A 23,134-nucleotide genomic window follows, 5' to 3' on the forward strand; every position below is an offset into this window, starting at 1 on the left:
TTACTCACACTGAAACATGCCATACAAAGCCTTGACATTCTGCTGGATCTGAATTAAAGTTTAAATCTCTGAACATCTCAGTTATGAAGCTGTTCTATTTTCATCTGCCTCCACAGTTCACTCAGATCTCCTGTCAAAATTCAAATTCATGCACTTGTCACTTCTAGATGCTCATTTTCTTTTGTAGCTCTCCCAGATGATCTTAAAGATGATGGGAGATCACTGCTTGACCAATACATTTTCTGCTCAAATATTTCTACCCCAGCAGGATTAATTTCACTCTTGACTCTATTCTCCTCAAATTTTGTTTTTATTTATGTGTCTCATACTATAATACACGAATATCCAAGATGTCTCTGCAAGAGTTCCTCAAGATGGTGACCCAGGCTCAATCATCTTCAGTTGCTTCATCAATGACCTTCCATTCACCCTAAGGGCAGAAGTAGAGATGTTCATCAATAATTGTACAATGTTCAGCACCATTCATGACTCCTCATATACTGAGGCAGTCTATGTTTAAAAGCACCAAAATCTGGATAATATCCAGGCTTGGGCTGACAAATGGCAAGTAACATTCACGCCACACAAATGCAAGAAAATGAGCATGTCCAATAAGAGACAATCTAACCACTGCCCCTTGATATTCAGCAGGTATTACCATCACTGAATCCTCCACTGTCAACATCCTGGGGGTTAGCATTGACCAGAAACTCATTGGACCTGCCAGATAAAGACAGTGGCTACAAGACCAGGTCAGAGACTAGGAATATTGTGGTGAGTAACTCGTCTCCTGGCTCCATTAGGCTTGTCTACCATCTACAAGGCACCAATCAGGAATGTGATAGAATACTCCATGCAGCTCCGATAACATACAAGAAACTTGACATATCTAGGATAAATCTCGTTTGATTGGCACCACATCCATAGGCATTTACTCCCCTACCATCGATGCTGAGTAGCAGCAGTGTGTAATATCTAAGAAATTCACTACGGCTCCATAGACAGCACCTTCCCAGCCCACAATCACTTCCATTCTGAAGTCTAAGGATAACAAATACATAGCAACTCTACTACTTGCAAGTTCCCCTCCAAGCCACACACCATCCTAATTTGGAAATATATGACCATTCTTTCAGTGTCACTGGGTTAAAATCCTAGAAGCCCCTCCCTAGCAACATTTGTGGGTCAAAGCACAGCCTATGGACTGCAGCTGTTTGAGACAACCACTCATCATCACCTTCTCAAGGGTAAGTCGAGATGGGCAGTAAATGATGGCCTGCGATTGACACCCTTGCCTCATGCAGGCTGGCAATATTGTCAATAGTCATTACTTATATGGTTAGGAGAATTGTCTATGGACAATAGATCCTCTGTCCTTGGATATCACAAAAACAGAGGGCATGTTGTATCATTCCTCTATTAATATGGTCCAGCTTTAGCATACACTAACCTAAGCACAAGGACCTGCATATTTGGGTCTGAGTTTCAGAATGTGGGTTTCATGTACTGAATGCAGTGTATCATATTAAATTGTAACTTTAATAAACAGTTTAAAAATCAGTTAAATGGAATTACTCATTGTTTATAATGACATAAGCAAAACATCTATAATTTCAAATTGCCTTTTATTTTCTATGCAACTATTTCCATATATATTTCTCTCAATGTCAGTAATCAACTATTCACTACCATGGAACTGACCAGGTATGAAACCTATATACAATCAACAAAATACAGAAAATGAAAAGCTCTGATCTCACAGGTCACATGAAGTAAAGACGAAATAAGATAAACACATTACACAGTATTTCGGATAATACTAATTCACATTTATTTTATATTAGTCAGGGTTGAGCAAAGGACTCCCAAAAAACAATGGTCTTAAAAGAACAGAACTAATTTTATAGATCAATTTCCTTATCTGCTTCCCTCATACTCCTTGGAATTGCACATTATAACAAAATCAGCAATGCTACAATAAAACATTTTGCCACAGGCTGTAATTGCTGTTGGACATTCGGCATACAAACACTGACAGACAGATTGAATGTCTTATCTAAGTGAATGCAGCATGTGCTATGACACAACACTATGTGCAGCATTGACAAGTGAAATGCAATGTTCTTTGAAAGGTGAAACCAATTACCAAAAGAGGTGGTTAAAATCATGAAGATTTGTTGAATAAAATTAATCCAGAGTTAAGATCTGATAAAAAATGAGCACTGAATTAACTATCCAGCATACGAAGGGGATTTTGCCATGATTATGTTATTTGGCAGATTTTCAGACAGCTCAAAGTCAAATTAATTTATCTTGTGTCAGATTACACATCGTGTTCGGAGCATGTACCAGTCCTGCTCTAATTCGAGAGAAGTGAAGTACAATAAGAATAAATGGAAAACTGTAACAGAATCATTTATCATCTTGTGAAAAAACCCATAACTAATATTAGATTTCTTTTTTAAACCTCTAGAACCTTTCCTTTGACTTTGATAACCATTTACCTCAACTATTGAAGGAATTAATATAATAAATTTGAATGTAACAGAAAGATGCAACACACACTGTGTGAGTGATGCAAAAGTGTAATTGAGTAATGTTAAGCTGTCACTAAGTACTTGTTCTTACTATATACAGCCCCAATGTCAGCGTGACTTACACAACTATTGGGACCATATAAGGTAACTGCACAGACATTGCCTGACCCACCAAATGAGCTGGGGCCAAAGATGCCAAAATACAAATTAGAGGCAAAATCATTGCTACCATTGGATAGAATATCCAGTTCTGAAATAATAACAAATAATAACAAGTTTATTTCAAGCATTGCAAAAGTATGGAAGGGATGAAGAGAAAGATTGTTGTTTTTTCCATGATTATGTTGTGCATGCTCAGCTGGCTGCAAATAGAAGGAATTTTTATATGTGAATTGCATGCTACATGAACTTGTACTCATTAAAATATTTGTTACCTATATCTTAACTCACTGTAAACCCGCCATCACCTTCATGATTGCTGACTTTCACTGCTCTCCATTCAAAAACTAATCAACCTTAAAATTGATCTTTCTCAATCACTTCACAGCCTTGCTGCTCCCTCTCTGTGCAGCTTCCTCCAACCTCAAAAACATTCGAGATATTAGCACATCTTCACTTCCCAGCTCTTGTGAACTCATTATTTAATTTCTTTATCTTATTATTTATTTCAGATTCCTTGGCACTGAGTCCTGGAATTCCCTCCCTATTTCTATCTTCTTTTAAAATACTGCTAAACCTCAGGTCTTTGATCAGGCTTTTGGCCATTTTTTTTCTGCTTTCTCCTTCAGAAAAAAATGGCTAAACGTTTTTATTGATATGAGTCTTAATAAGCACCTTGTGACATTTTCCTAATAATGTAAGTTGCTCTTATAAAACTGTGGTGGAGAGATCTGTGTTTTGATCTACTGCAATAAAGTCTGGTTGATTAGCTCCCTATCTCCAACTCTCCCTGTTCACTCACTTCACCGTTGACACACAGTACTGCAAGATGTGCTATGGTAACTCGTCAATGCTCTTCTGAAAGCACCTTCCAAACCGCAAGCTCTACTATTTAGGACAACAAGGGCATTTCCACCCAAGCCACACTCCACCCTGATGTGAAATAATGTTGCCATTCCTCCACCACTACTAGGTCAAGATTTTGGAACTATCAGCCCTCCCCCAAAGGCACGGTGGGTGTACTTATTGAACTTAGAACTCAAGGACTGCAACAATACAAGAAGTCACCTCACCACCATTTTAAGGACAACAAGGGACACGCAATAAATGCTGGCTTAGCCAGCAATGTCCACATCCCATGAATGAATCTTTTTAAATCTCAGCCTTTTAACCTACTAAGGTGAGTAGCTCATTGAACTCTAGTACCACTAATTTACTAGAAAGCATATTTCCTTTTCCTGGTCCCAAGTGAAATAATATTGCCAATTGTTCTTTCTTGTCAGATACTATCCTCAACCTCTAATTCTGCTGATATAATTCTGCTCCTCAAATTACCCAAAACTTCACCTTCAAACCTTACGAACTACTGAACCATTTCCGATCGCAGTTTGCTATCCAAAGTCCTTAGATATTTTAAATTTATTCCCATTTTTCCCAGCCCTTCATAGTTGAATTAATGATTGGTTGTTCTCAGATATGGACTTTCTCCATTTCTAACACAGGCGATGTGCTGGAAGACTGAAGGTTGGCTAATGTGGTGCCACTATTTAAGAAAGGTGGTAACGAAAAGCCAGGGAACTATAGAACGGTGAGCCTGACTTCTGTGGTGGGCAAGTTGTTGGAGAGAATTCTGAGAGACAGGATTTATATGAATGAATTATGAATGATTTGAATTTATTGTTACATGTACCAAAGCATAGTGAAAAGTTTTGCCTTGTGAGCAATACAGGCAAATTACATAATTAAATAGCATAGAAAAGTAAATAATAGGTAAACAGCAGCAAAAACCAAAACACAGGTACAGGCGAATACTAAACTTTTGACAGTCCATTCAGTATTCTAACAACAGTAGGATAGAAACTGTTTTGACACCGGCTGGTGCGTGTGTTCAGGCTTCTGTACCTTCTCCTCGATGGTAGAGGTTGTAGAAAAACATTGCCAGGGTGGGATGAATCTTTGAGAATGCTGGCAGCCTTTCCTTGACAGTGGGCCTAGTAGATGGATTCTATAGATGGGAGGTTGCCTTTGTGGTTGTCTGGGCTGGGTTCACCACTCTCTGTAACAGTCTCCGATCTTGAATGGTATGGTTGCCATACCGGGTAGTGATATACCCAGACAGAATGCTCTCGATGGTGCACCTATAAAAGTTGGCAAGGGTATTTGCCGTCATGCCAAATTTCCTCAGCTGCCTGAGCTACATGTATTTGGAAAGGCAAAGATTAATTAGGGATAGTCAACATGGCTCTGTGCATGAGAAATCATGAACTTGGTTAAGTTTTTTTGAAGATGTAACAAAGAGGATTGATGAGGCCAGAGCGGTGGACGTGGTCAATATGACTTCAGTAAGGCGTTTGACAAGGTTCCTTATGGTAGAGTGGTTAGCAAGGTTAGGACACACAGACCAGAGAGAGAACTAACTATCTGGATACAGAAGTAGCTCAAAGGTAGAAGACAAAGTGTGGTGGTGAAAGGTTGCTTTTCAGATTAGAGGCGGTGACCAGCAGTGTGCCACAAGAATCAGTGCTAGGTCCACTGCTTTCATCATTTATATAAATGATTTGGAGGTGAACATAGGAGATATGGTCAGTAAATTTGCAGATGAAGCCAAAATTGGAGGTGTAGTGGACAGCCAAGAACTTTACCTCAGAGTATAATGGGACCTTGATAAGATGGGCCAATGAGTGGCAGATGGAGTTTAATTTAGATAAATGTGAGGTGCTGCGTTTTGGAAAGGCAAATCAAAGTAGGACTTATACACTTAATGGTAAGGTCCTGGAGAGTGTTGCTGAACAAAATGACTTTGGAGTGCAGGTTCATAATCCCTTGAAAGTACAGTTGCAGGTAGATAGGATACCAAAGAAGGTGTTTGGTATGCTTGCCTTTATTGGTTGGGTGCACAAGAATTGGGAGGTCTTGTTGCAGCTGTACAGGGCATTGGTTAGGCTACTATTGGAACACTGTGTGTAATTCTGATCTCCCTGCTTTAGGAAGGATGTTGTGAAACTTGAAAGGATTCAGAAAGATTTACAAAGATGCTACCAGGGTGGATGTTTTGAGCTATAAGGAGAGGCTGAACATGCTGGGGCTATTTTCCCTACAACATCGGAGGCTGAGGGGTGACCTCAGAGGTTTATAAAATCAAGTGGGGCATGGATAGGGTAAATGGACAAGATCTTTTCCCTGGGGTTGGGGAGTCCAGAACTAGAGGTCATAGGTTTAAAGTGAGAGGGGAAAGATTTAAAAGGGATCTAAGGAGCAACATGTTTGCACAGAGGGTGGTGCGTGTATGGAATGACCTGCCACAGGAAGTGGTGGAGACGAGTACATTTACAGTATTTAGAGTTATAGAGTCATAGAGATGTACAGCATGGAAACAGACCCTGCGATCCAACTTGTCCATGCCGACCAGATCTCCCAATCCAATCTAGTCCCACCTGCCAGCACCCGGCCCATATCCCTCCAAACCCTTCCTATTCATATATCCATCCAAATGCCTCTTAAATGTTGCAATTGTACCAGCTCCACCACCTCCTCTGGCAGCTCATTCCATACACGTACTACCCTTTGCATGAAATAGTTGCCCCTGAGGTCTCTTTTGTATCTTTCCCCTCTCACCCTAAACCTATGCCCTCTAGTTCTGGACTCCCCGACCCCAGGAAAAAGACTTTGTCTATTTATCCTACCCATGCCCCTCATAATTTTGTAAACCTCTATAAGGTCACCCCTCAGCTTCCGACGCTCCAGGGAAAACAGCCCCAGCCTGCTCAGCCTCTCCCTGTAGCTCAGATCCTCTAACCCTGACAACATCCTTGTAAATCTTTTCTGAACCCTTTCAAGTTTCACAACATCTTTCCGATAGGAAGGAGACCAGAATTGCACGCAATATTGCAACTTAAAAGGCATCTGGATGGGTACATGAATAGGAAAGGTAAACCTTTATGGTTTATGGGCCAAATGTTGGAAAACGGGACCAGATTTATTTAGGTTATCTGGTCGGCATAGACAAGTTAGACTGAAGGGTTTGTTTCCATATTGAACTTCTCTATGACTCTAGATGGCTTTGAGTGCACTCAGCTTCAGACCTGGCTTGACTCAGTGTTCTGCTCTGTGGTAAGGAGGAGATATGGCTGGGTCCCACTGAAACAAATGAGATTGCCAATTCCTGTCAACAGATTGGAAAATTGGTTAAAGATGATCGGTATACTAGCGCGCTTGATTCAGGAAGAACACCCTTGTGCGTAGGAAGGGTCATCACACGGACATTGTTAAGCGAAAGGGTGCTGTGAATACCTGCATTCCAGAGAAACAGGCCGAGGAGAGGATAATGAGAATTCTGAGGCATCTGTTTCACAGATACTGGGGGTGATGGCCACGTGTACCATCGTCTTTATCTGAAGGTGAAAGGTAACGTGTTAAAAAGAAACATATCTTGGTGGAGCACATTCACAAGCTGAAGGCAGACAAGAAGTTATTTGCTGACCAGGCTAAAAATTGCAGAACAAGGAAGCTCGTAAACATCATGATGAACATCTGCAAGCCAAGGAGAAAGAAAACATCAACCATTGCCTGAAGAAGAAGAGTCTTAAAAAAACTTGCTCTCTGGTACAGACTTGAAAATGTGTTGCTGGAAAAGCGCAGCAGGTCAGGCAGCATCCAAGGAACAGGAGATTCGACGTTTCGGGCATAAGCCCTTCTTCAGGAATGAGGAAAGTGTGTCCAGCAGGCTAAGATAAAAGGTAGGGAGGAGGGACTTGGGGGAGGGGCATTGAAGATGCGATAGGTGGAAGGAGGTCAAGGTGAGGGTGATAGGCCGGAGTGGGGTGGGGGCGGAGAGGTCAGGAAGAAGATTGCAGGTTAGGAAGGTGGTGCTGAGTTCGAGGGATTTGACTGAGACAAGGTGAGGGGAGGGGAAATGAGGAAACTGGAGAAATCGGGTGTCCCAGAGGTGTTCTCTGAAACGTTCCGCAAGTAGGCGGCCTGTCTCCCCAATATAGAGGAGGCCACATCGGGTGCAGCAGATGCAATAGATATGTGTGGAGGTGTAGGTGAATTTGTGGCGGATATGGAAGGATCCCTTGGGGCCTTGGAGAGAAATAAGGGAGGAGGTGTGGGCGCAGGTTTTGCCACCCCGTGGCTCAACACTTCAACTCCCCCTCCCAATCCACCAAGGACATGCAGGTCCTTGGACTCCTCCATAACAACACGACGGTTGGAGGAAGAGCGCCTCATCTTCCACCTAGGAACCCTCCAACCACAAGGGATGAACTCAGATTTTTCCAGTTTCCTCATTTCCCCAACCCCCACCTTGTCTCAGTCCCAACCCTCAAACTCAGCACCACCCTCCTAACCTGCAATCTTCTTCCTGACCTCTCTGCCCTCACCCCACTCCAGCCTATCACACTCACCTTGACCTCTTCCACCTATTGCATCTCAAACGCCCCTCCCCCAAGTCCCTCTTCCCTACCTTTTATCTTAGCCTGCTGGACACACTTTCCTCATTGCTAAAGAAGGGCTCATGCCTGAAACGTCAATTCTCCTGTTCTTTGGATGCTGCCTGACCTGCTGCGCTTTTCCAGCAACACATTTTCATCTCTGATCTCCAGCATCTGCAGTCCTCACTTTCTCCTCTGGTACAGACTTGCAAACAACTGGAGATTATTCATCATAAAACAAAATTTAATGGCTGCAGGATGATCAAATGCTGGAAAATGGGACCACATTTATTTAGCTTATTTGGTTGGCAGGCCAACCATCTACTTTTATGTCATAGTCTGAGAAAAGCCTGTCCTCGTATAACGTTCAGCTTCCTATGTAATATATATCCTTTTATAAAGGTATTCATCCTTTTGTGCAGTGTCCTCTTGCTTCTCCGTGTTCACATTGTTTCCACTTTCTGTAACCTTTACTCCATTTAACGGCCATGCACAGATCGTGAGGCATTGCATCCAGAATAACTATTCCTCAGTCACCGAAGCCTATTGCCTCCCTTCTTTTAAACAGCAGCTACCTTTAAAAGACATACATTACTTTCACAAGAGTAAAAGCCAAATGTACTTCACCTGCAAGTTGGTGCCTGGCCCTCTAAAGTAACATTGGCACAACAAACTTTTTCCAGTTGAATGCCTATTCAACTGGGATTGATCAGCACAGATGTTCACTGGCCATGCATAGACAAAGTTCCTGAAATGAATGTCCAATTAGATGGAGCAGCTGTCTAATGTCACAACAGCACCATCCGGATACTTCCGGTGCATTCACAGCATTCCCGTGCTTTATCTCAACAACACAGGCACACCCAAAGCACAGGCAGCACCGTTTTCTTGCTTTCAAGGCACCTGCAGTCAGCACCAGCAGCACCATGGTGTCACATTTCACTCCATTTTTGTCATACATCCAAAATTTACTGTTCTGGTGACACGAATTCCACTTGCAAAATTGAGTTCTGTTTTGAGATGCCCTGCGATCAGGAAATCATTGCATAATGTGCTCTTATAATCCTGAGTAAATGTAATGTCAAGGTATAAGCTGCTACACTTGCCTTGTAAACATATTGTGTCATTTCAGCATGCCAGGATGGTTTGTATTAAGATGTAAACATACGTTTCAAAGGAGCCTTGGTGAGTTGCTGCGGTACACGTTGTAGATGGCATTCATTATTGCCATTCTGCTTCAATGGTGAAGGGAGTGAATATGGAAGGTAGGGGTAGGGTGCCAGTTAAGTAGGACATGAAGCAAAATATTGTAGATGCTGAAAATCTGAGCATATATGATCTACAGGGCCAAAGATTGTCTATGATTTTTTTAAAATATTGAAACAAATTGATTTGTGTTTTGGATAATCCAATTTACTTTATTTACTTCTGGGCTCACATTGGAAAATGAGGAATCAATTCGGACCTCCCATTATAATGCTGGTGGGTATTGGCTGGGATGAGATCAATGGGCCCCGAAAAGTCTCATTGGGATATCCAAATAATTTTTCACACATGCACTAAGCTAGCTGCCACAAAGAAAGCACTTTATGAAAGCAATTCATCGATTAGGAAATGGGGAATCAGGTGTTACTGCAAGTTCTTAAGAGCCGGCAGCACTTAAAGGAGAGGATTTTTCCAAGCCTAAAATAGGAAATTAGCAATGAAGAGCTGCAGGGGGGAAGAACATGCCTGAAGTGAGTTTTATTTTTGTGGAGATGCAAAGCAGGTGGAAAATGTTGCACAAGACGTGGCACACTGTCTTACAGGAAGTAGCTTTTACTCCAGCATCTGTTTACAATTCAGAAAGAAGTTCAATTATCTCAACAAGAGAGACAAGGTAAAACTCTCTTTCACATCTCTCAAACTTTCTACACCATACAATGGAAGCTTTTCTTTGCCAAGACAGTATCAATCTTCCTTTTCCTGCATCCTATTTATGTCCTTAAGCCCTCAGGGCAGCACTTCTGTTTTTACATTCACTCTCAGACGCTTTTTTTTATTATTTGTACATGGGGTGTGGCAGTTGCTGGCTAGGACAGCATGTATTTTCCATCCCCAATAGACCTGGAGCCATATGGTAAGCTGCCTTTTTGAACCACTGAAGAACTTGACGTGTAGGGACACCCCTATTGCTATTAGGAACAGATTTCCAGGATTTTGACCTATGTTATCAAAGGAATCATTCCATTTCAGGGTGGTATGTAATTTGGAGGGGAACTTATAAGTGATGATATTTCCATGCATTTGCTTCCCTTCTCCTTGTAGGTGGTAGTAGTCATGGGTTTGGAATGTGCTGGTTATGCAATATTGGAGAGTTACTACAGTGCATCTTGTAAATGGTCAGAACTGCTCTCACTGTACATTGGTGGTGAAGGGAGTAAATGCTGAATTTGAATGGGATGCAAATCAAGTTGCTGTTATGGCCTGAATAGTGTTGAGCTTCTTGAGTATTCTAGGAGCTGCATTCGTTTAGGCAAGTGGAGAGTATTTGTTGTACTCCTGATTTGTGCCTTGCAGATGTTGGATAGGAGGAGAGTTGTTTGCTGCAGAATTGCAAGCAGCTCAGCTGCTCTTGTAGTGACAGTATTTATATAGCTAATCCAGATCAGTATCAGGTAAATGGTAACATTGTGGGCGGCACGGTGGCACAGTGGTTAGCACTGCTGCCTCACAGCGCCTGTAGACCCAGGTTCAATTCCCGACTCAGGCGACTGACTGTGTGGAGTTTGCACGTTCTCCCCGTGTCTGCGTGGGTTTCCTCCGGGTGCTCCGGTTTCCTCCCACAGTCCAAAGATGTGCGGGTCAGGTGAATTGGCCAAGCTAAATTGCCCGTGGTGTTAGGTGGGGGGTAAATGTAGGGGTATGGGTGGGTGGCGGGTCGGTGTGGACTTGTTGGGCCGAAGGGCCTGTTTCCACACTGTAAGTCTAATCTAATCTAACCTGTAGGTTGTTTTTTAAGGGGGAATTCCTACTATGGTAATGCCATTGAACATTAAGCAGCAATGATTAGACTCCCTCTTGTTGGAGATGGTATTTGCCTGACACTTGTGTGGCACAAATGTTACTTGCCACTTATGAACCTGAATATTGGCCAGGTCTTGGTGTATTTGTACAGAGACTGTTTTGGGAGCTGAGGAGTTGCAAGTAATAGAATCATGGAGATGCACAGCACAGAAACTGACCCTACGGGTCCCACTCATCCATGCCGACCAGAAATCCTAACCTAATCTAGTCCCATTTGTCAGCGCTTGGCCCATATTCCTCTAAACCTTCCTATTCATATACCCATCGAGATGCCTTTTAAATGTTGCAATTGTACCAGCCTCCTCCACTTCCCCTGGCAGCTCATTCCATACAAGCACCACTCTTGTGTGAAAAGGTTGCCCCTTCGGTCCCCTTTATATAGAACATAGAACATAGAAAAATACAGCGCAGTACAGGCCCTTTGGCCCTCGATGTTGCGCCGATCTAAGCCCACCTAACGTACACTAGCCCACTATCCTCCATATGTCTATCCAATGCCCGTTTAAATGCCCGTAAAAAGGGAGAGTCCACCAGTGCCACCGGCAGGGCATTCCATGAACTCACGACTCGCTGAGTAAAGAATCTACCCCTAACATCTGTCCTATACCTACCACCCCTTAATTTAAAGTTATGCCCCTCGTAATAGCTGACTCCATACGTGGAAAAAGGTTCTCATGGTCAACCGTATCTAAACCCCTAATCATCTTGTAAAAACCCCTAATCATCTTGTAACCCCTAATATCTTTCCCCTCTCACCCTAAACCTATGCCCTCTAGTTCTGGACTCCCCCACCCCAGGGAAGAGACTTTGTCTATTTACCCTGTCCATGCCCCTCATTGTTTTGTTAACCTCTGAGGTCACCCCTCAGCCTCCGATGCTCCAGGGAAAACAGCCCCAGCCTATTCAGCCTCTAACTTTAGCTCAAACCCTCCAACCATAGCAACATCCTTGTAAATCTTTTCTGAATCCTTTCAAATTTCACAGCCTCCTTCCATTAGGAGGGAGTGATGCTGAATATTATGTAATCATTAGTGAGTATCACCGACTATGAGCTTATGATGGAGAGGAAATCACTGCCCGGATAACTATCTTATCCTCTTGGCCACACCCTTCCTTTAATTTCTTTCACGATAACTAGCTGGCTCATATATGGCAAAGTTGAAAGAGAATTTTTTAAAATATCCATTTACTTAATCCTTAAAATACATTATATAATCTGTGTAACTACATTTTATATTAAAATTCAGCCATTAGAACAGAGAAAAGTGCCGAGGATTAGTCGTAACCTAAAATAAAATAACCTAATCTACGCTCCCCTCAATTCACTGCTATCCATGTGCATGTCCAGCATTCACTTAAAAGTTCCTAATGACTCTGCTTCCACCACCACCGCTGGCAACGCATTTCCATGCATTCACAACTCACTCTGTAAAGAACCTACCTCTGACGTCCCCTCAATACCTTCTTCCTAACACCTTAAAATATGACCCCTCATGGCAGTCAATCCTGCCCTGGGGAAAAGTCTCTGGCTATCAACTCTATCCATGCTTCTCATTACCTTGAATACCTAGATCAGGTCACCTCTACTTCTTCCTTCCCTCCAGAGAGAAACAACTGAGCTCAGTCAACCTCTCCTTGTAAGACAAGCCCTCCAGTCCAGGCAGCATCCTGGAAAAACTCCTTTGCACCCTCTCCAAAGCCTCCGTATCTTTCCTACAATAGGGCAACTAGAACTGGACAAATATTCCAAGTGTGGTCTAACCAGGGTTTAATAGAGCTGCAGCAAAACCTCGCGGCTCTTATACTCAATCCCCATGTTAACGAAAGCCAAAACACCATATGCTATCTTAACAATTCTATCCACTTGGGTGGCAACTTTGAGGGATCATGTACTTGATCACCAAGATCCCACTATTCCTCCACACTGCCAAGAATCCTGCCTTTAATCCTATATTCAGCATTCAAGTTCGACCTTCCAAAATGCATCACTTTGCATTTATCCAGGTTGAACTCCATCTGCCATTTCTCAGCCCAGCTCTGCATCCTGACTATATCACGCTGCAGCCTGCAGTAGCCCTCGATACGATCAACACCACCTCCAACCTTTGTGTCATCAGCAAACTTACCAACCCACCCCTCAACCTCCTCATCCAAGTCATTTATAAAAATTACAAAGAGCAGAGGCCCAAGAACAGAGTCCTGCGGGATGCCACTCCCCACTCTTCTCCAGGCAGAATATTTTCCATCTACAACCACTCTCTGCCTGCAGTCAGTCAACCAATTTTGAAGCTAGAAAGCCACATCTCCCTGTATCCCGTACCTCCTGCCTTTATGAATAAGCTTACCGTGAGGAACCTTATCAAATGCCTTGCTGAAGTCCATGTTCACCACATCCACTGTTTGATCTTTGCAACTCCTCACCTCCTCAAAGAACTCAATAAGATTTGTGAGGCATGACCTATCCCTCACAAAGCCATGCTGACTGCCTTTAATCATGCTATGCTTTTTCAAATGAATCCTATCCCTTAGAATTCTTTCCAAAACCTTGTTGATCACAGACGTAAGACTGACTAGTCTGCAATTGCCAGGGATTTCCCTATTCCCCTTCCTGAAAAGGGGAACAACATTTGTCTCCCTCCAATCCTCCAGTACAACTCCATAGGAGAGTGAGGAAGGAAAGATCTTTGCAAGTGGCTTAGCAACCTCCTTTCTCACTTCCCAGAGCAGCCTAGGATAAATCTGGTCTGGCCCTGGGGACTTATCAATCTTAATGTTTGCTAAAATATTCTGCATGTAAAAAATGAGGTCTGCAGATGCTGGAGATCACAGCTGAAAATGTGTTGCTGGTTAAAGCACAGCAGGTTAGGCAGCATCTCAGGAATAAGGAATTCGACGTTTCGAGCATAAGCCCTTCATCAGGAATGAGAGAGAGTAGCCAGGCAGGCTAAGATAAAAGGTAGGGAGGAGGGACTTGGGGGAGGGGCGATGGAGGTGGGATAGGTGGAAGGAGGTCAAGGTGAGGATGATAGGCCGGAGTGGGGTGGGGGCGGAGAGGTCAGTAAAGAGATTGCAGGTTAGGAGGGCGGTGCTGAGGAAGGAGATGTGGCTGTGGTAACGAGTCTGTTTAAGAACGTGGCTGAAGAGTTTCTGTGCAGAGGAGATGACCTGGGGGGTGCAGTGAGAGAGAGACTCACTGAAATCCTTGTAGAGGGAGGAAGAGAGCTTCTTCAAGGAAGGCATCCTTGCAAGAGGATTCGCAGTAGGTTAAAATCTTCGAGTAAAAAATGAGGTCTGCAGATGCTGGAGATCACAGCTGAAAATGTGTTGCTGGTTAAAGCACAGCAGGTTAGGCAGCATCTCAGGAATAGGGAATTCGACGTTTCGAGCATAAGCCCTTCATCAGGAATGAGAGAGAGTAGCCAGGCAGGCTAAGATAAAAGGTAGGGAGGAGGGACTTCGGGGAGGGGCGATGGAGGTGGGATAGGTGGAAGGAGGTCAAGGTGAGGGTGATAGGCCGGAGTGGGGTGGGGGCGGAGAGGTCAGTAAGGAGATTCTGCATATCAACTTCCTCAATCTCGATCTGTTCAAGCCTGTATCCGAGCTCCTCAAAGTTCTCATTCACAACAAGGTCAATAGACAATAGGACAATAGGCAATAGGTGCAGGAGTAGGCCATTCAGCCCTTCGAGCCTGCACCACCATTCAATATGATCATGGCTGATCATTCCTAATCAGTATCCGCTTCCTGCCTTATCTCCATAACCCTTGATTCCACTATCTTTGAGAGCTCTATCCAACTCTTTCTTAAATGAATCCAGAGACAGGGCCTCCACTGCCCTCTGGGGCAGAGCATTCCGCACAGCCACCACTCTCTGGGTGAAGAAGTTTCTCCTCATCTCTGTCCTAAATGGTCTACCCCGTATTTTTAAGCTGTGTCCTCTGGGTCGAAACTCACCCATCAGCGGAAACATGTTTCCTGCCTCCAGAGTGTCCAATCCTTTCATAATCTTATATGTCTCAATCATATCCCCTCTCAGTCTTCTAAACTCAAGGGTATACAAGCCCAGTCACTTCAGTCTTTCAGTGTAAGGTAATCCCTCCATTCCAGGAATTGACCTCGTGAACCTACGCTGCACTCCCTCAATAGCCAGAATGTCATTCCTCAAATTTGGCGACCAGAACTGCACACAGTACTCCAGGTGTGGTCTCACCAGGCCCTGTACAGCTGCAGAAGCACCTCTTTGCTTCTATATTCAATTTCTCTTGTTATGAAGGCCAGCATGCTATTAGCCTTCTTCATTACCTGCTGTACCTGCACGCTGGCTTTCATTGACTGGTGTACAAGAACACCCAGATCTCTCTGTACTGCCCCTTTACCTAAATTAATTCCATTGAGGTAATAATCTGCTTTCCTGTTCGTGCCACCAAAGTGGATTACCATACATTTATCCACATTAAACTGCATCTGCCATGCATCTGCCCACTCACCTAACTTGTCCAGGTCACCCTGTTACCTTCTAACATCCTCATCACATTTCACCCTGCCACCCAGCTTTGTATAATCAGCATATTTCCCTTTCCTCAGTGAAAACCAAAGCAAACAACTCATTTAGGACTTCTCCTATCTGCTCAAACTCCACACAAAAGATCTCTACGCTATCCCTGATTGCCCTATCTTCTCCCTGATCATTCTCTTATTCCTCATGTAAGAGTAAAATGCCTTTAGGTTCTCCCTAATCCTTCCTGCCAAGCCTTTTTTGTGCCCCCTCCTTGCTCTCCTCAGTCCATTTTTGAGCTCCTTCCTAAAAAGCCTGTAATCCTCTAAAGCTGTGCTAGACCCTTGCATCCTCCACCTTATGTAAGCTGCCTTCTTCCTTTTGATGAGAAGCTCCTCTGTTCTCGTCATCCAAGGTTCCTTAATCTTACCACTTCTTGCCTGTCTCAGAGGAACAAATTTATGCATCACTCGCAACAACTATTCCTTAAACAGTCTCCACATGTCTGTTGTGCCCTTTCTGTGGAACAATTGCTCCCAATCTGTACTTCCCAACTTGTACCTGATAGCGTCATAATTTCCTCTTCCCCAATTAAATTTTTTCCCATGGTAATGGCTTCTTTCCCTTTCCATGGCTATGATAAATGTGAGGCAGTTGTGATCACTGTCACCAAAGTGTTCTCCCAGTGCAAGATCTGACACCTGTCCTGGCTCATTGTCGGCACCAAATCCAAAATGGTCTCTCCCCTCATTAGTCTGTCTACATACTGAGTAAGGAAACCCTCCTGAACACATCTGACAAAAACGGCTCCATCCAAACCATCTGCAGTAAGGAGGTTCCAATCAATATTGGGAAAGTTGAAGGCACCTATAATAACAAGCCTGCTACATCTGCACTCTTTCCAAATCTGCTGGCCGATGAGCTCTTTGATATCCCTACTGCTATTAGGAGTCAGTAGAAAGCCCCCAATGAGGTGGCTGCTCCCTTGCTGTTCCTAACTTCCACCCATACTGACTCAGTAGACGAGTTTTCCTCAACTTTCATTTCTGTAGCTGTGATGCACTCTCTGATTAGCAATGCTACATCCCGTCTCTTTTTCCACCCTCCCTGTTCCTTTTAAATGTTCTAAACTCTGGAACATCTAGCAACCATTCCTGTCCCTCTGAAACCCATGTCTCCGTGATGGCCACAACATCATAGTCCGAAGTACTAATCCATGCTCTAAGTTTGTCATTCTTATTTCTGACGCACTTTGCATTAAAGCAAAGCACTTTAACCGATCCCTTTGTTTCATCACATAGAAAACCTTCCCAATAGATTCACTACATCCTGTCACTGCCCCATCTACAACAACCCCCTCTCAGACATGTGGCTCTGATTCCCACCCCCTGCCAAATTAGTTTAAACCCTCCCAAACCACTCAAGCAAATCTCCCAGCCAGGACATTTGTGCCCCTCCAGTTCAGGTGCAACCCGTCCTTCATGTACAGGTCCCATCTTCTCCAGAAAGCAACCCAATGGTCTAAGTATCTGAAGCCCTCCCTCCTACACCGGCCGTGCAGCCACGTGTTAAGCTAACTGTTCCTCACATCACTGTCTCGTGGCACCGGTAGCAAACCTGACAACACTACTCTACTTGTTCGGCTCTTCAGCTTTCAACCTAGCTCTCTGAAGTCACTTTTCAGATCCTCAATCCCATTCCTGGCTATGTCATTTGTGCCAACATGTACCACAATTTCTGGCTGCTTACCCTCCCCCTTCAGAATCTTGTAAACCCGATCGGCAACATCCCAGACCCTGACACCGGGGAGGCAACATTCCTTCCGAGAGTCCCGTTCCTGACCACAAAATCTCCTGTCAATCTGTCTAACTATTGAGTCCCCTACCACTAGCGCTTTTCTATTCTCGTCTCTTCCCTTCTGAGCCACAGTGCCAGACTCAGTGCCAGAGACCTGACAACTATGGCTTTCCCCTAGTAGGCCGTCCCTACCATCAGTATCCAAAACGGTATTGCTGTATTTATATTATTCAAATTCAATTAATCAAGCTTTACATTTCTACTGAAAATTTCATAATTTTCACGACATTGCCTGAATTTCTAAAAATATTAGAATAGATCTTCTCTTTAACACAGCCATTATTGCTGGCTTGTTTCTTCAAGCTATGAATGTGCTTAAGCCTGGTTACAAATACATTTTTCTGCACATAATTACAGTTCTTGTAGATTAACTAACTATTTGAAAGATGGCTTTCTAATGTATTGTCAAATTCTTTCTGAAATATTACATAAACATGGCTGTTATAATCTGTGTAAATAGATGTCTGAAGAACAGGATTCCACAGCTCTGGTGACTTTAGCTATTATGGCAATATTTGAGCTTGAGAAAAGCCTTATTAGGGAATGATCTCTTGATTGGCCCATTTTGTAAACATAGACATGTCATAGACAATTGATAATAATTGTATAACAGTGTCCAATGTCATTTTGCACAACTAGTTAGTGTAAATAATATTAGATCAGCCACAACATAAAACAAGGGTAAGAGACACATGCTGTGCACACAAAAGCAAGGTTCAGCACTTTTATTTCTTCACATACCTGTTACTCTGTCAATTTGCTTGAAAAATATTTGTACTGCTCTGCAGTATTATTTTGGGCATTGATATTGCTGAGAACCACCTTAAGCAAGTTGTATCAACAGCATGGTTCGTAATTATTTTGTTTTCTTTGGCTTACACCCAACTTCCTTTAGCTATGAAATCTGCTTCAATGATTCATCAAAATATCATATTGCACGAACATTTCCAGGCAAAATGTAGATTGGAAAAATATTTGAACTAATATGATAACACTGAAATGTTAAAATGTAACATTCTGTGCTAATGCTACAGAATATATCTTCATTAAGAAAAGGTTTCTACGATCTTTGTTTATATACTGTATTTCGTCTTTTGTTGAAGGTCTACTTCATATTCAGCACTGGGGAAACTAATACTTCTGCGTGTTAGGAATGGACAGCATCAAAGCTGAGAGAAATAGTTGGATTTGTCTTCAAAGGAGCTTTTACAATGACTTTCTTGTCCATGGGGATCATGAGATATTTTGAAATCTATGTTTTGATTCTTTCCTGTTAAGTGCTTTTTTTTTTGAAAACAATTGATTTTCTGTCCTTTTCACACTGAAGGCTGTCCATGGATAATATCTTTCCAAGACAAGGGAGCAGGTTGGAAACCATTGTCACTTGGTGAAAGTGAACTTTGATTTTATATCCACTCTGTAAGGATGCCTTTATGTGTCCTTACAATGATATGTGAGAGATCAGGGCCAGAGAAGGAAAAATTAAGATCACCATGTGAAAAGCTTCATTTACAAATTCCATCCTACCTTACTGCACTGTACATTAGAGTAACCAAGGGAAAATTAGGATCTATATTATAAATAAATCAAAATCTCTTGCCTATGGAGCTTTGGAGGTAAAAACAATGACTGCAGATGCTGGAAACCAGATTCTGGATTAGTGGTGCTGGAAAAGCACAGCAGTTCAGGCAGCATCCGAGAAGCAGTAAAATCGCGTATCGGGCAAAAGCTCTTCTTTAGAGTGAAGGTCTGTGCTAAACTAATTTAATATCTATTCCCTGCTATTGGAAGAGGTGACAGCCTAGTGGTACTATTACAATACTATTAATCCAGAGACCCAGGAACTGTTCTGGGGACCTGAGTTCGAATCCTGTCATTTCAGATGGTGAAATTTGAATTCAATAGTGATCTGGAATTAAGAATCTAATGATGATCGTGAATCCATTGTCGACTGGTTCACTAACGTCCTGGTCTGGCCTACATGTGACTCTAGACCCACAGTAATGAGGTTGACTCTTAACTGCCCTCTGGGATGGGTCATCCCAAGATTGAATAAGGAAAAATTACAGGCTTATTTCTTCTTATTGGTTCCAAGGCAGATTAGTAGGAAAATCCCATTCAACCATTATTGGAAAGAGAGAAATCATTTTGTGACATACATATGTTGCTTAGCAGTGACTTTTTGAGAAAAGACCTTTCTCATGATGTTCTGTTATATGAATGTCAACTTTGAAGGAGGCTGATGTGTGTTCTGACAAATCTGTGTAATCTTTAGACAAGATTAATACAGGTGAAGAGTGAAAGTAACTGTTTCTTAATATAACCTTGCAGAGCTGCAGAGTGGCGGTTTGGAACTATGGTACATTTAAGAATTTTTATAAATTGACACGTTTTGTTAGAGAGGGCAAAAATATCTAGAGTACATACAAAATTGGGAGGATATTGAGCAGGGTACAGAAGGTGAGAGAATTTGGAGTGTGAGTTGCAGGATAGGTTGATGGTCAAGACGCCAAATGGAATGCTTTTCTTCCTTGAACAAGGTACAGAATACAAAAGCAGGGATTTAATACTGGGACCGTATAAAATGCTGGTTAGGCACAGCTTGGGGTTTCTGTTCAATGCTGATCGCCACATTACATGAGGGACATGATTTCTCCAGAAAGAGTACAAAGGAGATCCACAAGAACATTACCTACCACATCTTGAAATTGCAGCCATGAGGAAAAATTGGATAGGATAATATTATTTTCCTTAGAACTGAAGAATAAGGGGTTACTTAAGTGAGATGTATAAAATTGAGGGGCCTGGTTTCAACAGTCAGAAAAAAAAACTTTTCCCTCATGGAGCGGTCAGTTACCAGGGGCACAGATGTAAGGTGATTGATAGAAGAATTAGAGGGGACATGAGGGAAAAACATGTTCACCAATAGGGTAATGACTGTCTAAAATTCACTACCTGGTATAGTGACTGAGACAGAAGCCCTGAACTTGTTTAAAACGTACCTGGATCTACATCTGAAGGACTGTAACTGACAAAACTATGGGTCAAGCGTTTGCAGAAAGCATTCAAATGATTTTGTTCATCACCCAGTACAGATATGAAGGGCTGAATGGTCTCTAACTGTGCAGCAACCCTTCTATGGTTCTATGTTTGCCGTTGTTAGGTACTAGATGAACAATGAAAGTGTTATTATTTTTTAGAAAAAGGGGAATTTGATCCATGCATTAGATCCACTATATGCTGTGTTCCCAATTCTCCACATTAGCAAAACTGGCTCTGGCACGGATGAGGTTCCAATTAGATTTCAGCAGGGGCCTAATTAATAAATGCCTTTTGTTCCATCTATTTGACCTTGATAATATCTTAATTCACCCCAAAACAACTTCCCTGTTAGGTACAGCTTTTCAAAGGTCAGCAAAACCTGCTAAGGTAAGTTTAAAAACCTGCATTAGTTCACTAAGCCTAAGTCTGTACCAAAACCAGTGATCCAAAAATAAAGACCTTAAATCCTAAATTACTCTTTCTCCCACCTTGCCCTATTTGTAAGTGATAAATTTTCCCATTCATGTTGCATTACTGCTTTAAGAATTGAGTATGCTGAGGAGCAATTGGCCAGGATGTTACTACATTACCAGCAGCTATGAGAAGTCAAAACAGTAACATGTTAGACTAAGGATTTGCACAAAAAGTTTCTCTGTAACTGCAAATGATCAGATTGCAGATCAAATACCATAAATTAAATCTATGGTATTTCTACTTGCGGAACATTTCAGAGAACACCTCTGGGACACCCGGACCAACCAATCCAACCTCCCCGTGGCTCAACACTTCAACTCCCCTTCCCACTCCACCAAGGACATGCAGGTCCTTGGACTCCTCCATCACCAGACCATAGCAACACAACGGCTGGAGGAAGAGCGCCTCATCTCCGCCTAGGAACCCTCCAACCACAAGGGATGAACTCAGATTTCTCCAGTCTCCTCTTTTCCCCCCTCCCTCCACCTTGCCTCAGTCAAATCCCTCGAACTCAGCACCGCCTTCCTGACCTGCAATCTTCTTCCTGACCTCTCCGCCCCACCCCTACTCCGGCCTATCACCCTCACCTTGACCTCCTTCCACCTATCGCATTTCCAACACCCCTCCTCCAAGTCTCTCCTCCCTACCTTTTATCTTAGCCTGCTGGACACACTTTCCTCATTCCTGAAGAAGGGCTCATGCCCGAAACGTTGATTCTCCTGCTCCTTGGATGCTGCCTGACCTGCTGTGCTTTTCCAGCAACACATTTTCAGCTCTGATCGCCAGCATCTGCAGTCCTCACTTTCTCCTCTGTTGTAATTCTATGTTAAGGAAAACAACACAAGAATGCAACATAGTGGCTGTAGCAATTTTTCCAAAAACAAAACAAAGGCAATGATGCAAACGTGAAAACCACAGGGAAAAGACTCAGACAACATTTGAAGCAGGACAATGGTTACACCTACTAGTGGGGTCCCTGTGGGAAATAAAAGTGACAAAACACAGTGTTGTGAACAGTGAGTGCTTAATTTGTGAGCTGGCCACATTGATGATCTATGGGCGATGAGTCAGTTTTTATTTGGGTTGTAGGAGCTGCAGGACCAGCAAGACAGTCTCACATGCCATTCCCATGAAAAAGAAAAGAAGTACATGAAACGAAAACATTTGAGCCACAGCCAAAATCAGCACAGGGAAAATTTAAAAAGACCAACAATCGCATTGCTGAATCTCCACATGGAGCAGGCTTACAGCATTGCTACTACAAATGCCTTATATATTGACAACATCTGTAAAAGACAGGAAACACCTCTCTGTGGCTCACAACACTGAGAAAAGAAATTCCTCCTCATTTCAGTCTTAAATTGGCACCTCTTTATTCTGAGACTGTGCCTTTGGTGTAAGGAAAAGGGCAAAGTCTGAGATCTCTCAGACGCTGAGCTTCATAGTCTATCTGTTTGTGGTTCAAATTCCACATTTCCATCTACTCCCAACAGGGGTGTAGTTTCCAAAATTAACACTGTAACCTGAATACAGAAAGCGAGCAAGATGTGTGGAAGGTGTGGCTGATTGCACCCATTGCAAAGCTGCCCGATGTTCCGAGATCTTTGTCCTTTTGCATGGCATGGCAATGAGGTACATGGTGTAGTTGAAATAACTGTCAAGAGAATAGGAAAGCTGCAATTACACAAGGATCATAAGATAGTTGAAAATATAGTTCATAATTAACATTTCTCACCTTTAAGCAAGTGGACATGTTTAGACATCTGAGCAAGAGTCACTTGACCCGAAATGTTAACTCTGATTTCTCTCCACAAATGCTTCCAGTCCTGCTGATTTCAGCAATTTCTGTTGGTTGTTTCTGATTTAAAGCATCTTTCAGTTTTTATGATTAGACTTCAACTCCTTTAAGCACTCAGGAGTCCCCCAAGTTCTAACAGAACAACTGCACTAGAGACACATAGCGGTCAAAACATTAGCCCAGAATCAGACTGTTGTACTGTCTAGTAAAGGAGTAACTGATAGAGGATCTCATTGTGCTCCCTAGATTTATGGCTGAACCTACAAATAAGAAG

At 42.7% G+C, this 23,134-nt stretch overlaps 1 long non-coding RNA gene and 1 pseudogene across 2 annotated transcripts in view; one reads left to right on the plus strand and one right to left on the minus strand.

The window, feature by feature from the left end:
* Positions 1–345: 345 nt before the first annotated feature.
* Positions 346–23,134, minus strand: part of LOC132815807 (uncharacterized) — a 58,247-nt gene continuing 35,458 nt past the window's right edge. The window contains exon 4 of one of the 2 annotated variants that reach the window (XR_009644708.1): positions 346–430. This is a non-coding gene — a long non-coding RNA (uncharacterized LOC132815807). Of the gene's footprint in view, positions 431–23,039; positions 23,121–23,134 lie in introns of those variants that run through there. The other variant, XR_009644707.1, reaches the window with a different exon arrangement.
* LOC132815916 (large ribosomal subunit protein eL19-like) lies at positions 1,691–7,310 on the plus strand (annotated as a pseudogene).

This window comes from Hemiscyllium ocellatum, chromosome 5, assembly GCF_020745735.1.
Source record: "Hemiscyllium ocellatum isolate sHemOce1 chromosome 5, sHemOce1.pat.X.cur, whole genome shotgun sequence".
NCBI lineage: Eukaryota > Metazoa > Chordata > Chondrichthyes > Orectolobiformes > Hemiscylliidae > Hemiscyllium > Hemiscyllium ocellatum.